This window comes from Hippopotamus amphibius, chromosome 8 (assembly GCF_030028045.1).
Source record: "Hippopotamus amphibius kiboko isolate mHipAmp2 chromosome 8, mHipAmp2.hap2, whole genome shotgun sequence".
In the NCBI taxonomy this organism is placed as follows: domain Eukaryota; kingdom Metazoa; phylum Chordata; class Mammalia; order Artiodactyla; family Hippopotamidae; genus Hippopotamus; species Hippopotamus amphibius.
Window position 1 is genome coordinate 21542337 of NC_080193.1, and position 17064 is coordinate 21559400.

Sequence of the window (17064 nt, forward strand, 5' to 3'; positions counted from 1 at the left end):
GGCACCCCAACTACCTCACTTGGTCCTGGGCCCTCAGACTTGGGTGGGGAAAGGCATCATGAAAACACCTCCAAGGGAGAGCTCCCCCCAACCCCCAAAGACTGGGGGCCACCGACTGTATTAGCCTCCCTAGATCCACTGTAAACAAATAATCACAAGCCGGGTGGCTTAAAACAACAGAAATTTATTCTCTAACTGCTCTGGAGGCCAGAAGTCCAAGGTCAAGGTGTCCGCAGGGCCACACCTTCCGAAGGCTCTAGGGGAGAATGCCCCGGCCTCTTCCAGCTCCTGAAGGCTCCAGGTTTCCTTGGCCTGTGGCCGCATCCCTCCCGTCTCTGCCCCTCTTCATGTGGCCATTAATCTGTGTGTCTTTTTCCTCTTTCTGTCTCTCATGAAGACACTGGCCACTGAATTTAGGGCTCACCCAAGGTCACCAGACACATCTGCAAAGACGCTTTTTCTGAAGCAGGTCACATTTAGACGGGCCGGGTGTTGGCACTGTGCACATGTGCTTTGGGGGCCACCATTCACCCCACTACACTGGCCTCAGCTTTTTTCTTTATGTCAACCTACTGAGAGCTCACGCCCTGCTTGGCCCCACAGCCAAGGCCCAGCACAATCCCCATTAAGCAGATGAGCAAACCGAGGCACAGAGAGTTAAGCCACACACCCCAGGGTTTGAACCCACTTTCTCTGAGCAGGGCACAAGGGCCTCCCTCAGAGAAAGAGGAAGCAAAATACTCTCACACCCACGCCTCCGGGAAAGGGCCCACCGGTGGTGACTCACCCCCACTTCACAGGCCAAGAAGCGGTTCGGCAGGGGTGGGGGGTGGGGGGGCGGAGAGGGGACGCAAAGCCCAGAGTCTCAGTTTGCTCCTGTGTCAAATGGCAGCAAACCCCACCTCCTGAAGGGTGAAAGGGGGTCCTGGGAGGAAACAGCATCTGCCCCCGATAATCATCACCCCTCTACTCGCGGCCCAGCAGCCGGGCACCCACAGCTGCCCACCCAGCCTCCCACCTCGGCACAGAAGGGGCCCATTATGACATCACAGGCCTGGAATTCTGTTATTAGCCTGGGAAGGAGGCAGGACCCAGGGACAAAGGGCTCATTGTCATGCAAATCCATGACTCCCGGGGGAGGCGGCAGCCCCGCCTGCCTTCCAGCTTCAGAGCTGAGCTGAGAAGCCTTCCAGCCTTCCAGAAGAGTTTGGGCATCTCCCAGCCTCAGAGGCTCTCTCAGATGGGAAGTGGGCCCTTTCCCAGGTCTGAGCCCGATTCTTGGAAAAGAGTACCTGCTCTGAGGAGGGTCCCCAACAGAACTTGGGTTCCAATCCTGCCTTCTCTACAGCTGTGCCACTGTCCTCCTCCGAGACAGGGATGGCCAAAGGGCCTTCTGAGGATGAAATAAAATCATCCGCTTAAAGAGCTGAGGAGCGCCCTGGGCACAGACAGAACTGCTTAGGAAACGCCACTGCCTTTTTTTTTTTTTTCAACTTTTCCTTTTATGTTGGAGTGGAGTTGATGAATAATGTTGTGTTCGTTTCAGGTGTACGGCAAAGTGATTCAGTTATACGTATACATGTATCTATTCTTTTTCCAAATTCTTTTCCCAATTAGGTTGTTACAGAATATTGAGCCGAGTTCCCTGTGCTGTACAGTGGGTCCTTGTTGGTTATCTATCCATTTTAAGGACAGCAGTGTGTACATGTGCCACTACCTACAGTGCCTCTGAGGATTGTGTGCCTGCAGCGGTGTGTCTTTGGGCCAGCTGCTTATCCTCTCTGTGCCTCATGTGGAGAGGGTGATTCAGGGCCCCCGTTACAGGGGTGTTGGAAGGATTTGATATACTAAGGTGTGCAGAATGCCTGCCCCCCACCCTACCCTCCCAACCCCCTGCCCCGGTCAGCCCTCAGCACACAAAGCAAACGCAGTCAGCACCTCTCCCCCGCACCCTGGACCACTGGACGGGGGGCACTTTCCTTGCCCACCAGCCCCACCTCTCTGACTATCTAGGAGGTGCAGACTTTCTGGAGGTGCTTGGTTGGTTCCTACAGGGGATTCTTGAGCAAACGTACAATAACTGCTTTTCCAAGGACTCTAGAGTTTTCCAAGAATTCTCCCAAATGCACTCTCAACCCCTGGGAGCAGAACTCTGGGGGTGGAGGGAGGTGAGCTGACTGTGAATTCCAACTTGAGGGGCCCGAATCTCCCTAGCCGGAGCCCTCACAGGTGTGCACATCTGTCTCTATTCACCTTGAGGGGACAGGCCCAGGTCCACAGCTTGTGAGGGACATTGAGTCAGGTGCAATCATTTGCTAGTACCTACTATGTGGCCAGTGCCGGGGACGCACTGGACCAAGATGAACAAATCCCACATGGAGGGGATGGGGGGACATGGCTGATGGACATCCAGTAAATCCCAGGTGATGGCAGAGACAAGGTGACAGGAGTGATGATGGGGAAGTGGAGGCCTCTCTCAGGAGCTGACATCTGAGCAGAGGCTCAGTGAGCGGAGGGTGTGAAGACCTCAGAGAAGGGCATTCCAGGAAGAGCACAGCGAGTGCAAAGGTCCTGAGGCAGGACCATGATTGGAGCTTCCAAGAAACAGCACAGAGGTCTGTGGGGCTGAAACACCCCTAACCCCCCACCCAACTCCCTGCCCCTCCAGGCTCTGCCCGGCAAAGCCAGAACCTGAGACCCTCAGCTGTGACTCACGTCCCCTCCACCCCAACACAAGCCTCCGTCACTCCAACATGATGGTGGAACCCTTCCCAGCAGCTCAGACCCGCCCCCCGGGCCCTGTAGGCACCCGCGTGTCCCCAGCCCGAGATAATCTGAAACCTCCTGAATCCTGAGGCACAAAACATGCCCACCTGGACCTCCTGGGATGCCCACGGGCCCACGCTCAGTTACTAGCCAGCTGTAAGGGCACAACCATTTGCTGACCTTCTTCCAGGAGCCCCTAGAGAAGCGTCTACCCTCAGATCAGCTTTGGCCAGACAGAAATGCTCTTCTCATGCTAAGTGCCAGCCGAGATAACCCAGCTCACTCTAGGGTGGGCTAGTTACACCCCAGAGGCCTCCTCACCACTGCTGGAGGCAGGAAGGGTCTCAGGGAACCCAGGACCTACCATAGGGAACAGCAGGATGTACAGCTGCAACCAGAGGACAGAGCAAGGAGGTAAAAGTGCTCAGAGTGGTGGCTAGGGCAGCCGCCCCAGGAGTGAGCCCACAGACAGAGTTGAGACCAAGTCCCACCTTGGGGCTGCAAAGGCAGGCCTCAGAGGAGGTGACTGAGAGGTGTGAGTGCTGGGTGGGCCCAGGAAGTGAGAGAAGGGGCTCAGAGTCAAGGCCTTCTGGCTTTCTCAGATCAGGAGCCCAGCCCCCTGTCCAGCTGACAAGTGGGAAGAGAAGAAGGGGACAGAGGCTCAGAGAGGGCAAGCAACCTCCCCAGAGTCACCCAGCCAAAGAAGCTCCACACACAGGCTCGGGCTAGGAGTTTGAGTCCCAGCTCCAGCCCTTACAAACTGTGTGCCCTTGCATGGGTCACCTGGCCAGAGCCTCAGTTTCCTCCTCTGAGAAGTGGGATCTTACAACACCCTCCCTTCCTGTGGCTGATTCAGGTATGAAATGAGATAGTGTGGGGCAAACCACAGCCATCACATCAGGGTGATAATGGTACCAGTGACAGCGCCCCTTACCCCTCAGCACGTGTCAGCACCTTCACTTAGCATGAATCAACTCATCTAATCTTTGCACCAGCCCTACGGGGTACCAAACGCTACCCCCTTTTACAGATGAGGAGACTGAGGCGCTGCCAGGTACGGCCATCTGCTGTAATTCACACAGCTACCAAGGGGCACACCGGGATCAAACCCAGGACAGCCGGGTCCCCAAGCCGGTGCTCTCTCTCTTTTTAGATCACTGTAGATTCACATGCAGCTCTAAGGAATAATACAGCTGGATCTGTGGACCCTTTAGCCAGCTCCCCCCAATGGCATCATCCTTATAATAGCCGCAACCAGGAAAATGACACTGCTGCAACTGGCCTTATTCAGATCTCCGGGGTTTACATGCACTCACGTGTGTGTGTGTGTGAGTGTGAGTGAGTGAGTGTGCGTGTGAGTGTGTGTGAGTGCGTGTGTGTGAGTGTGTGTGTGTGTAGACCTATGCACTGTTATCTCAGTATAGATTCCTGTAGCCACCACCACTGATGCAAGGCAGTTCCACCACAAGGGTCTCCTCTGTGACCTCTGGTCTGAAACCACCACACTTGACTGTCTTTCTCAGTGGAGGGAGGATTGAGTCCCCGAGACCCTCAGGGCAGGGCAAGGGGACATTCACGGGGTCCCCTGTTGCACAGGCCTTTCCCAAGGTCCCCAGGAGAGGTTTGAGGACAATGGGACAGCGGGCAGCTGGCGTGGGCAGCCTGGACACTGGGGAATTCCCCACTGGCTCCTGCTGGCCCGAGAGGCGCAGCCCCGAGCCAGCCACCGGCCCAGCATCCGGTGTCACTTACAAACATAGGACAGTTGCCACCCTCGGTGGGAGAGCCAACCCTGTGTGCCCCGCCCCCAGCCACACCAGTCGCTGTCAGGGTGCCTGGCCCAGGCTTGGTAGGGGACAGGGCAGAAACAGGCACGCACTGGGAGAACCTCGGGGACCCCAGCCCAGGTCCAAATGCAGACTGAGCCTGGGGCTGGGGAAGGACCCTTCTCACTTCGCTGGGGTTGCACGTCTATAAGATGGGAAGGCTCTCAACAGGGAAGAAAAGAAAGATGTTTTCCCCGAGGCACATCTGTGGGCTGCTCTCCTTGGATAGACAGGAGAACGGAGGCTCCATGGGGTTGCATGACCTGCCCAAGGTCACACAGTCCGTGAAGGGTGAGGCAGGGACCATTCATTAGCCCCCTTAAGCCATTCAACAACTTAGGGAGGGAGACAGACAGAGTATCCATTTGCCAGATGGGGAAACTAAGGCTCAGAGCTGTGAAGTGACTTGTCCAAGGTCACACAGCCGGCATGTGAACCCAGGCAGTCTGGCCACAGAGCAAACCAGGAGGCTGCATCCCTCCCTCACCTCATCCTCACGCCCGTGTGGCCCCCATTACTGACCCATTGGACAGGCAAGGAAACAGAGACTGGCACAGGGGAGGCCCAGCGTACAAAGGGATGGAACCAGGAGTCAAACCTGGGGCTGTAGCAACTGAGCCACGCCATCTGGGAACTCAGCCTTCCCCGGTCTGCGCTCACATGCCGCACGAGATGTCCCGCTGTCTCCCAAAGGCCGCGGCGCACCCAGACCTCAGGACAAATGGCTCCCTCATCCCCTCTGCTTGCAACTGAAGGCTCCTTGTGAGCTCGGGAAGCCCTTCCAACTTTCCAGTGTTTATCCCGGCTCCTCGCTGCCAGGTCCCTGGGCAAGCCTGGGCCGGTGGCGCTGATTTCAAACCAGACACGGGCACCCAGCCAAGCGCCACCGCGGTGGGAGCCGGGCGCCGGGGCAGCCGCAGTGCTGCCTACACCTGGCCCCCTCCCCTGCTCCACAGCCCCTGCCCCCAAATCCCCGGGACCCCTGCCCACCCCCAGGGCCAACAGCAATGAACGGACGCCAGGAGCACCAGATCCCTGGTCCTGCCTGCTCCCCCTGCAGAGACACACATGGTACAGGAGCTCCGGAAAAGCAGCACCGCTCCCCCCCCCCCCCGGGCATCCACTCCCATCCTCCCAGGCCACCCACCCACCCAGCACCCTTTCTGGCCTTCAGCAACTCTGATAAGGTGTTGGGGGCCACTGTCCCCCAGCCATCACCCGCCTGCTGTGGCAGAACCAGGGCAGAACCAGGGTGCCGGAACACGAGCCCATCAGCCCCCAAACGGGGTCCCCGGTACAAGTTCCAGTCCTCCTGCAATCCGTGGCCCCCGATATTTGACCCCACACCCCTGGCCGGGCGGCCAGGTCACACCGCATCTCCCTACCCACCGCCAAGCCCGGAAACTTCTCTTACCCGAGCACATGACCAGCCTCTCGCTCACGTCAGCTCCAAACACAACTTGAAGGAACTCTCCCACAAAAACAAAACAAAACAAAAAGAAAAGAAAAAGAAGGAGAAGGAGAAGGTGCCAGCCAGTGGGTCAGCGGAATCCACACGCACAGACTGTTCTGCTGGCTTCCAGAGGACATGCCGCGTCCAAGCTCAAACCCATCCTTCCTCCAGGGCTGACCCGGGAGAGGGGCGGCCCCATCGAGCAGCCAAGCTGCCTTCCCGCGAGACTGCGGGCTCCCATCCCAGATGGGGGGGCCCTGCAGCCGGCCCGGCCCCCCAGGCTCCCGGCCCGATGCCCCCCCTTAGACGGGGCGGGCAGAGGCCCCCGCCCCCGGGGCAACCCACAGGACCGGCTGACCCACAGCGGGGGGAGAACGCGGTGTCGGGCCCCAGGATGCCTCCTTGCCTCCTACCACTCCGGGCCTATAAACACAGGGAATTACATAAGTCCACTCCTCTTGTTGGGAAGCCAAAAGTACGAGCCTTTTCTCCCAGCCTTGGCAGTAAGTAATAATTCCTCATCGCCATGGTAACCCTGGCGGGCTTCCAGCCGACACTCGGGAGCTGAAACACCGGGGAGGCCTTTTTATAGCTCGGCAGAAAAATCTCCTCACTGTTCACCGCGCGCAGGCGAAAGCGAGCTCCAGGCCGGCGTCTCCTCCTGAACCCGTCTCCTCCCAGCTGGACCGTCCACCCAGAGCACAGCATGGCCGCCCCAGCCTGGACCCGGCATGAACCAAAGCCACTGCCCCCATCCTTTCCCGGCCTGGTCTCCAGGGTGACATGGCCACTGGGCAGGCTCTGCCTTTAAAATATTTCTGTCCCTGTAATCTCAGGAGAAGCAAACATGACCCCCTGACATTGGTATTCTGAACCAGGGTCATCACAGCGACAGGCCCAGAGGGTGAAAAAAGACAGTCATACACACACACACACACACACACACACACACACACGCACGCACGCACGCGCACGCATGCACACAGGCCAAAATGGATGGCTTGGTGGTCAGCCAGAGGTCTGAACCTTGGCTGCAACTAGCTGTGTGACTCAGAGACAAGCCTGAGCTTCTCTGGGTGTCAATCTCCCATCTGCACCCGGGCAGGCTCCGCTCTGCTTCCCCAGCTCCAAGCAGCAGCGACGAGGTGTCAGGGGAAGCCCCAGAGGGCTCTCCAGATTCACTCCCTTGCCCCCAGCAGCCAGGAGTTGGGCCCAATGCTGTTGGCCCCAAGATGGCATCCCGAGTGATGCCAAGGGGTCCCACAGGATACAGAGGCAGGGACGGGCAGCACAGGCAGGGGGCACAGCAAGTGCACAGGTCTGGAGGCCAGATCGAGTTGGGTGTGCTGCAAAAGCAGACAGAAAACTGATGTGGCCGAGTGCAGTGGTGAAGCGAGGAGAGCATTAAAAGTCGAGGTCAGGGAGTGATGGGAGAACTCTGGGCAAATCACGTAACTCCAGGGACTGGAGATGCTCTCGGGAGTCACAACGACTACAGCAGTAACAATAATGCATACTGTGTGTCAGCACCTCACCTGTCCTCAGGACAGCACAGCCAAAGGCAAGGGCACCCAATATACAAAGAAGGAAACAGGCCCAGAGAGGTTAAGCGGCTTGCCCAAGGTCACACAGCTGGAAAGTAGCTGAACTAAGGTTTAAACCCGGCAAATCTGGCTTGCATCCACCCTACCACAGGGTATAGTCAGCAAGGAGCCACAGAGGGTTTGGGGCAGATCGGATTTCCATGTGACAAAGGTCCTCGGCCACTGAACTGGCCGGAGGACCGGAATGGCCACTAGGAGACCCCTGAGGAGGCCCACGTGGAGGCCACACGGGTGCCAACTTTCATCAGCTCACCCTCCCGCCTCTCCCAGGAAGACACTCCAGAGTATTGTGGAAGACGTCTACAGGTCTGCCTTCTTTTACAGGTGGGGAAACCAAGCCACAGAAAGAGGTGAGCGATCAAAAGCTATATTTTTAGACCAAAGATCCCACCCATCGACTCTCACCCTGACCATCAGGAGACCAAGAAACGGGCCAAACCGGCCCCACCAAAACACAGGCAAGCAGCAGGGTCAGAACACACGGCTTCCTTTTGTTCTCTTCTGTTTGTTTTGGACACAGACCTGCACCCGGACTTCTCAGAGGCTGGCCCTGGAGTCAGAAGTAACACATCCAAACCCCCACCTGAGTTATTTATATTTTGGGCAGGTTCGACGCTGGGCCATGTCATTCCGCGGTCACTTCTTGTGTCTCTCTCTCCTCCAAGAAGCAGGGAGCAAATGGTTTGCTAACTGACTCTATGAAGATGGCAAATCACCACGAACCAGAAACAGCCCCAGGCAGCCCCCTACAGACAAAGCCAGTCACCGAAACCAAGCTTATGTTCAGAATAAGTTACTGTATGGTCGTCTGCTGAGCAAAAGAAGGCCTCCTTCCCCAAGCCTCCATGCTCTGAAATAACCAAGATTCACCAACATGTACTTCGAGGAACCAGGCTGCGGGCAAAGCCTTGGACGGTGGAAAAGCTCAGTGCAGACGTTACAGGATACACTGTGATGCAGGCCACAGAACCACGGCGTCCCCAAAAACAGGCAGGAGGGGTCCCTAGGCCGAGTGGCCCTGGGCAAGACCCCCCAGGCTCTGCAGACGTCAATCTACTCGGCTGTGAAATGGGGGCACGCCTGCCTGTGGCCTCTGTCAGGGTCAACAGAAACCACACCTCTGGGAGGGGCTTGAGGGACCCGAGGGGACCCGGGGCTTTCGCTCAGCGAGCAGCCCCAAGTGGAAAGGTTCCTGCTCCCTCCCTCCCCACGTGGCTGTTTCCTGACTCAGCCAGACTCCAGATAAGCTTGGGAGCAGGGTGGGGGCTCGGGGAAGAGAAAGAGAAAACATGAGCTGGAAACATCCGGCTGTTTTTACCTCTTCCTCTCCTTTCCTGAATCCCAGCGCTCCCAGCTTTGGGGCGGGTGACTATCCCCTCCCTGGGCCGCCGAGGTTTCCTCATCTGAAACGCCACTGACAAGATGATTTTGTTGCTGTCCATCCATACGAGGAGGTATTCTTTAGCCATCAAAGTGAAGCACTGATTCACGCTACCGCATGGACGGAACCTCGAAAACATCACACCAAGTGCAAGAGGTCAGACACAAAAGGCCACATTTTATATGACCCCATGTATATGAAATGCCCAGAACAGGCAAACCCAAAGAGACAGATAGCCAACTGGTAGCTGCCAGGGGCTTCAAGGAGGCAGGGTGGAGAGTGACTGCTGATGGGTTCAGACTCTCCTTTTGGGGTGACAGAGATATTTTAGGACTAGACAGAGGTGTTGGTTGTACAATATTGTTTACATACGAAAACCCAATGAACTGTGCACGTTCTATTTATTTATTTATTTATTTTATTTTACTTTATCTTATTTTGGCTGTACCACGTGGCATGTGGGATCTTAGTTCCCCGACCAGGGATTGAAACTGTGCCCCCTGCAGTGGAAGCTCAGAGTCCTAACCACTGCCAGGGAAGTCTCTGAATTGTGCGCTTTTAAACGGTTCATTTTACATTATGTAAATTTCGCCTCAATTCAAAATAAATAAAAAGGTGGTTTGGTTGAATGGACACCATTCCAGTCCAGTTTACTGATCTCCTGAAAGCTGTGTCCACCTCTAAGAGTCCCTGACCCCGGGCCTGGAGACATCAGACATTCCACAGACATTTATGGAGTCCCAGCGATATGCCCTGGGCACAAAAATAAGCAGGAACAAGACAAAAGATCCCCGCCCTCATAGGGGGACTTGGGAAAAGGTGAGGAAGTCCACAACAGAGATAAAGATGTGATGAAATTCAAGGAATGACAGCAGCTGTGGACTGGTGGTTTCTGAGGCGGTGACAGTTCAACAGTGGCCTGGATGGAGTAAGAGAGAGAGATGTGGAAAGTTCTCAGAGAACAGTATCCGAGGCTGAGGAAACAGCCAGGGCAAAGGTCCTGAGGCTGCCCTGCAGCTGGTGAGTTCCAGGAGCCGCCAGGTGCCAGCGTGGCACGGCAGGAGGGAAGGTCAGGCTACAGGGATCGAGGAGGGCCTCGTAGTCCACAAACAGATCCTTAAGTGTGATTGAAATAAAATTCACAACTGCGTTAGTTTCCTACAGCTGCTGAAATCAGTTACTACAGACGGGCGGCTTGAAGCAACAGCAGGGTGTTCTTTCGCAGTGCGGGAGGCCAGCTGCCCCAAATCGAGGTGTCAGCAGAGCTGTGTTCCCCCTGAAGGGTCCTGGGGAGGATCCTTCCTTGCATCTTCCAGCTCCTGGTGGCCTCAGACTTCCTTCTCTGCCTCCCTCTTCACTTGGCCTGCTTCCCGGTGTATCTTCTAAGGACTTTTGTCATCGGATTTAGGGCCCACCTGAATCTAGGATGATCTCATCTTGAGACCCTTCACTTGATCACATCTGCGAAGACGCTCTGTCCAAACGAGGTCACAGGCACAGGTTCCAAGTGGACATTTCTTTGGGGGATCATCACTGAACCCACTGCCACAGTCAATTTAGCAGCATCCAATGCCCAGAAACATCCCCCATCTCCCCTCTCCTTTCCACACTGATTCCAGGGACCAGGCTGGAAGCCGCAGGGGCAGACACTTGAGCATCTTGAGGAAATCATCCGCTCTCCCGGGGGGCCCCCTGCAGCTGGCCTTCTCCTGGCCTGAGCCAGACAAGAACAGACCCCAAGGAACCCAGACCACCTTCTCTGAAAGATGTATCCATGAGCCACTCACGGGCAGCTGGCACGAAAGGGGCCTCTCTGATAGGGAGCCTTTGCCTCTGGACAGAGACTTCCCCAGACCAAGTGCACTGCACTTCATCACTTCTTCCAGGCACAAAAGCATCACATTTAAACCCTCAGCCCTTTTGGCTAAAGGTAGTGAACTGTCCCCTAGGGCTGGTTTCCTGTATGCTGTTTTTATTTTTAAAAGGGGCCGCCCCCACCCGCAGCAACTGTGAGCTGGCCGCAGGCAGGGCTAATTGCTCACGTCGAAGTGCCGTGCCATCCTGCAGCCAATGGCACAGGGCAACTGGCAAGGATGGCTGGGGGCAGGGGGGCCCACACCCGGGCAGCAGAGGAAGGAGAAGGTGTCCAGGAAAGCTCCTGGCCACCACCAGCCAGATGCCAGGACCCAACCCAGGAAGGACAAATTATACTAGCCCAGGGACACACACACTCCCAGTGTGCCAGGCACTGGGGAGGACAGGCTTCACACGTGCTCCTTGATGCCTCACAACAATCCTATGGGCTATTGTCATCCCCATTTTACAGATGGGACAAACCAAGGAACATAGAGGTGAAGTGACTTGCCCAAGGGCACACAGCTAGTAGTGGCAAAGGCGGGATTTGACCCCAGGGAGTGTGATGCCCAAGTCTACATCACTAACCACTAGCATTTACTGTCTCTCAGAACATGTTGAGCTCCGCCGGAGGGCTCTGGGAGAAATTCTGCAGCCTCAGGCCTCCACTTTTGGAAATGGTATCTCTCTGGAGGCATTAAATGTGACTTCTCGAGTCTTGGGACCTTCTGTGACATTCCATGGACCGGTCTGCCCAGATCATGGAGGATAAAATATTTTGAGATGAAAGTCAGGGCGAAGAACAGAGGCCACAGAATGATGACAGCCAGCTGTGGCCAACAGGGAAGCTCTTTCTGGCACACACAATTTTTTTTTTTTTTAAATGAGGACATTGCTTATAAAATCCAGATTTCCAGCTTCTCTTGGGAAAAAAAATCAGAATATCCAGCATGCCGGTTAGCCACAATCCCCACCCCTCCCTTTTGCCTCATTCCTTTCCTTGACTGCGTCTGAGTTTGGGACACTCTTTTCCCTCAGCGTGGTCACCTCACCCCAGTGTTGAAAATAGCTGAACAGGCACGAAAGGCTCCACTCAGCAAGGAAATGGCAAAGAGAAAGGACTATCATTCTTGGGGCTGCAGGTGCCTCTCCTCCCCTGGCTTGCTGTGCGGATGGTGGCATGAACCTGCCTGAGAACAAGGCCCACACAGAAGGAAGCAGAGCTGAGACAGAGCCAGCTCTCCAAGGTGTGGTTTGAGCCCCTGGATCCAGCCATGCCTGAACTCGTCATATCCTGGACTTTGCCATTAGGAGTGCCCATCAATTCCCCCTTGTGGCCTGAATGTGTCTCCACCACGACTCCTAACTAATCACCCTCAGGTCTCGCCTCAGCTGACACTTGTCCAAAGAAGCCTGTCCTGGAAAATTCAAAACGTTACGCTCCAGTGATAGCCTGAGCTCTGTCCACATGACCCTCACTGTTTAACTGACCCTCTTGCTCTGGACACTAAACTCTTCAAAGGCACAAACCATACCCAACTTTTCCATCACTCTAACCCCAGTGGCCTACAAATATCCAGAACATTCCATGTGCCCAATAAATGTAAATAAATCAACCACAAAAGAACAAAAGGAGAAGCAAAAGCCATTAAACTTGATTTCTGACTTAAATGTGGTAAAGGGCCCAACCCCTGAGGTCTACAGAACAGCCTCAGAGCTAGAGAACTACTCCTGCTGCCCCTGGCTCTGTTTCAGCCAGGTAGGCCTCCTCAGCACTCCTGCAACATCATGACCCCAGAACCTTTGCACATGCCATTCCCCCGCCCCCCCACCTAACCGGCTCATCCCTCTTCCCTGCATAGGTCTGGTTCCTTCTCATGGTCCAGGTCCCAGTTCAATGGCAACCTCCTCAGAGACCATCCTCAATTCCTCTACCTAAAATGAACCCCCCAGAAAGTAGAGTTGCCCCACCCTGCATTATTCCACAGCCAGCATTTCCCTGCCTTGCAATAGCATGTTTGTTTATCGCACTGTCCATCTCCCTATCACCCCATGGCATCCACAAGGCAAGGCCCTGGCGTCTTGTTTGCTGTGTATCACACCCTACCCCCAATCCCAGGAGGCCATGGGGACATCAGGCTGGCGGCAAGGAGGCAGGAAGCAGCCCCCTCATGTCCTGACCAGTCCTGCCCAGCCCAGAGCAGCTGCTGCATGCCTGAGGGCCCTACGTTACACATGGAGCCTGGCCCACCGCCGGTGCAGCCCTGCCAAGGGATTCAGTCTGGCTCCAGGCTCAGGGAGGGCTGCAGGTGGCTCCTGAATAGTCCCCACAATTAACAGCATGTGCCGTGGAGTCAAGCTTCCTGGGTTCAAATCCCTCTTCTGTCAGCTGCCAGCTGTGTGACCTTGGGCAAGTCACTTCACCTCTCTGTGCCTGTGGCATCCTTACGTATAAAATGGGGCTGATAATACTAGCCCCTACCTCGTAGGGCTGCCTTGGGGAGTACATGAGTGAATGTATATGATACACTTAGAACACAGCCTGGCATAAAGTAAATGTGCAGGAGTCATTAGATGTTATATGTTAATAATACCGATAATGGCGGGACTTCCCTGGTGGCGCAGCGGTTGAGACTCCGCGCTCCCAATGCAGGGGGCCTGGGTACGATCCCTGGTCAGGGAACTAGATCCCACACGCGGGCCGCAACTAAGAGTTTGCATGCCTCAACGAAACAGCCAGCAAGCTGCAACTAAGGAGCCCGCCTGCCACAACTAAGACCCAGTGCAACCAAATAAATAAATATTTTTTAAAAAACAAGATAGCATCTTTCAAAATTTTTTTTAATTTTTTTGAAACGATAAAAATAAAAGTAATGATAATGGCAAACTCTCACATAGCACTAAGGCAAGCAAAAAGTCAGGAAGTGCTGGCTTGGGTAATAAATGCAGTATTTACTCTGTGCCTGGTCCTGTCTGAAGTGCTTTACAGGAGTTCCTTCAAGGTATGTTTGTTATAATTCATTCAACATGCTTGTTCCAGCTCTTCCAGGCAGCCTCCCAAGATTGCTCCAACTCTCAGGAGCAACGTAGACACACACAATTCCTCGTGTTAATCTGTCCTCAATTCCCCTCTCCGTCCCAGGCTACAGGGAGGGGCGGGAGAGCCCCCAAGCCCCACGAGACTGAGGTCACCACAAGGGCGTGCATGCCTCATGCCAGCCCAGGCCGTAGCACCTGCTGGACTCCCAGAAGCGCAGGCCCCATCAGGTACCCCAGAAAGTGAAAGGTGCTCCCTCCCTGCCTTCTGCAGAGGGGCAACTCCTAGTGGAGGCCTGGGCATCCCAAGGGCTCAGGCCCCACTGCCCCTAACAGGGTCGGATGTCCAAGACACAGGGGACACCGTGAAAGAACAGGCAATGACTTTGGCTGGTGGTCTGAAGTCTGCATAGACGGTGTGTGAGAACAACACTGCCCGCCCCCAGCCACTCCCATCCTTTCTGTTCCCCAAATGATGTGGGCACAGCTGGTCTCCTGGCCACCCAGCACAGCAAGAACCCCAGCGAAGCCAGCCTTTGGCACGTACGGTCCTTTCACTTCTCGGACAGGAGAGGCAGCCCCTCCACACCAGGGATCTGACGTGGTCCCAAACCAGGTGTTAAGAGTTGGTTAGAATGCCAGCTCCAGCACCCACCAGCTGTGTGACCTCACTCAAGCCCCTCCACCTCTCTGAGCCTCAGTTTCCTCACCTGGAAAATGGGTCTAATGATCAGTATTACAGTACCATAGGCAGGACAAAGTGTGTTCAAAGAGTCAGCAAGTCAAAGCCACAAGGGAAGAAAGAGAAGATCTAGAAAGAGGCTATTTTAATTTCTGCAAATGGGTCTGCTTTGTCTTTAATTGAAACATAATTTTATTTCATGGTTCAGAATGGTTTCTGTTTGGATTTACGGCAGTCGTGGAAGGGATGACCCGATCTTTTCAGCATTTAAGCCTCTGGGGGCCTTGAGCCACCCTAAATTAGCATCTCCCTCAAAGGGCACATGCTGAGCAGAGACAGCACTCCAGGTGTGTGTGTCCCACACAAGACACCTGGAGGCTAAGACAGGAGAACTGGAAGGATGTGGGCTCTGGGGCACACAGCCTGGGTTCAAATCTCACTGGCTGTGTGACCTCAGGCAAGTCACTTAAACTCTCTGTTCCTCGGTTTCTTCATCTGTAGAGATGACAACAATCCTTACCTCACAAGGGAGGATAGACCCTGTTATTGTTATTGCTATCATTTGCTGCAATTTCAAAAGGTTTAGAAACCCAACTGCAGGATAAAGACAGGTCCACCAGCATCCCCGGAGTCTGGGAGCCCACCACCACCCAGGTTCTCTGGGAGCCCCGAACGGTAGCGCCTCCCGCCTCCCTCCAGCTGGGGGCAGGGATTCCTATCAGACGCAAGGAGACACATGTCAGAGCCGAAGATTAAAAACAAGTACAATTATCGGGCAGGCATCCATCCGTAATTATGAATTTGATGTAATTAGGCACCCCACTAACTTCATTACTTATTTATTTACGGGATTGCTTATTTAATTTACAGGCCTCCTTCCCTGAAAAGTCATCTTAGCTAACACCCCTCAGGCGAGGGAGGAGGGGACCCCCTCCTCTGTACCCACCCCCACTCCTCATGTTCCTGCCTCTCCCCAAAATAGCTCCCCAGAAGGCCTGAAATGCAAAGCCTGACATTCACTCAACAGAGCTCGGTGCCAGTGAACAGTGTTTGACCTGGAAGGTGGAAGGTGCAAAACATCCTTTATACCTTCATCTCTCCAGCAGAGGAAACTCAGGGGGGAGAAGGGTGAGTCTAGGCACCCCCACCCAGCCACCAATTCCTGATGTGACCCTCTGGACCAGCAAGCACGTTGGTGCAACCAACAGGGCTGGTACTTCCCAGCTTGGAGAAGGAGAAGGAGCACTCAACTCTCACCAAATGACTTATGATAAGTCACCTGACCTCTCAGAGCCTCAGTTTCTTCATCTGTCAAATGAGAGTGTTAAGAACAACACCCACAGCTAGCTAACCCTAAAACCCCCAATAGCCGCTATTCAATGCTACCCTGTGGCCTCAGCCAATGCAATAAGGCAAGAAAAAGCAAAGTGGCTTAAAGACTTTCTAGCTTCATTTATTAAGAGCCAAGAGCTAGAAACAACCTAAAGGTCCATGAATGGGTAACTCATGAATGGATAAACGAATGGAACTGTATATGCATGCAATGACAACTCTCAAAAACCTCACACAGAGTGAAAAAAGCCAAACACCAAATAGTACATACTTTATGATGATTTTATTATGAAAACCTAGACGATTCTATAACCTCTATGGCAGCAGATCAGTGAGCGCTTCTGGTGCAAGGAGGGTGGACAATCTTTTGGGGGTGACAGAAACACTCTACAACCTGATTGTGGTGATTACATGAATGTTTACATTTGTCAAAACTCACAGAGCTGAACCCTTAAAATGGGTGCATCTTATTACAGGTTAATTACATCTCAATAAGGCTGTTTTGTTTTTTTTAACTGTAACAGAAGAAAATATACATATATTAGCACCACTAACTCCAACCCCCATGCCCAGGGACTATATCCCCACTTCCAGGTCAGGTCTGCTGGTTCCTTCACTGCCCCTCAAGTTCCACCAAAGCCCCTGATTTATGAGCCCTGGACTTGGCAGGTCAGGGTTGAACCCCAGATTTATCCCTTCCTTCCTGGATCACTTAGGGCAAATCACTTTGCCTCTCTGCCTGTCAGCTTCCCCATTTACAAAAGCAGGGTTATAAATAGCATCATCCTTGGAGATTTATTGTGGAGTAAAATGAACCAAGCTGAAAGTACCTGCTCCAGGCCCTGGCATACAGCAGGGGCCTCATTATTGCTGGTGCAAAATTATGAATGGGCAAGCACCAGGCCCACTGTGAACAGGGCTGGCCAGGATTCTTGTCCCCCACCCCCAACAAACACAAGCCCCCTCCACAAGACTCCAGGCCCGGGTAGCCTTCCTTTATCACCGAAGGCGCCAGGCTGCCAGGGTTCCAGCGTTTAACTGACACCTGCTATCAGGGACAGGACGCATCTCCTTGACTCCACCCAACTCACTCCTCCCAGGAGAGGGAACACAAAAGGATGAGGGCCCTG

At 54.3% G+C, this 17064-nt stretch overlaps 1 protein-coding gene across 23 annotated transcripts in view; it reads right to left on the reverse strand.

Annotated features, from left to right (window-relative positions):
• The window catches only part of NCOR2 (nuclear receptor corepressor 2), a 225897-nt gene that overhangs the window by 170310 nt on the left and 38523 nt on the right, over positions 1-17064 (reverse strand). Inside the window, exon 1 of one of the 23 annotated variants that reach the window (XM_057746316.1) lies at positions 6007-6379. The exons of the other annotated variants lie outside the window; for them this stretch is intronic. The gene's annotated coding sequence lies outside the window, so the exon portion shown is untranslated. Of the gene's footprint in view, positions 1-6006; positions 6380-17064 lie in introns of those variants that run through there. 23 annotated transcript variants of the gene reach the window in all.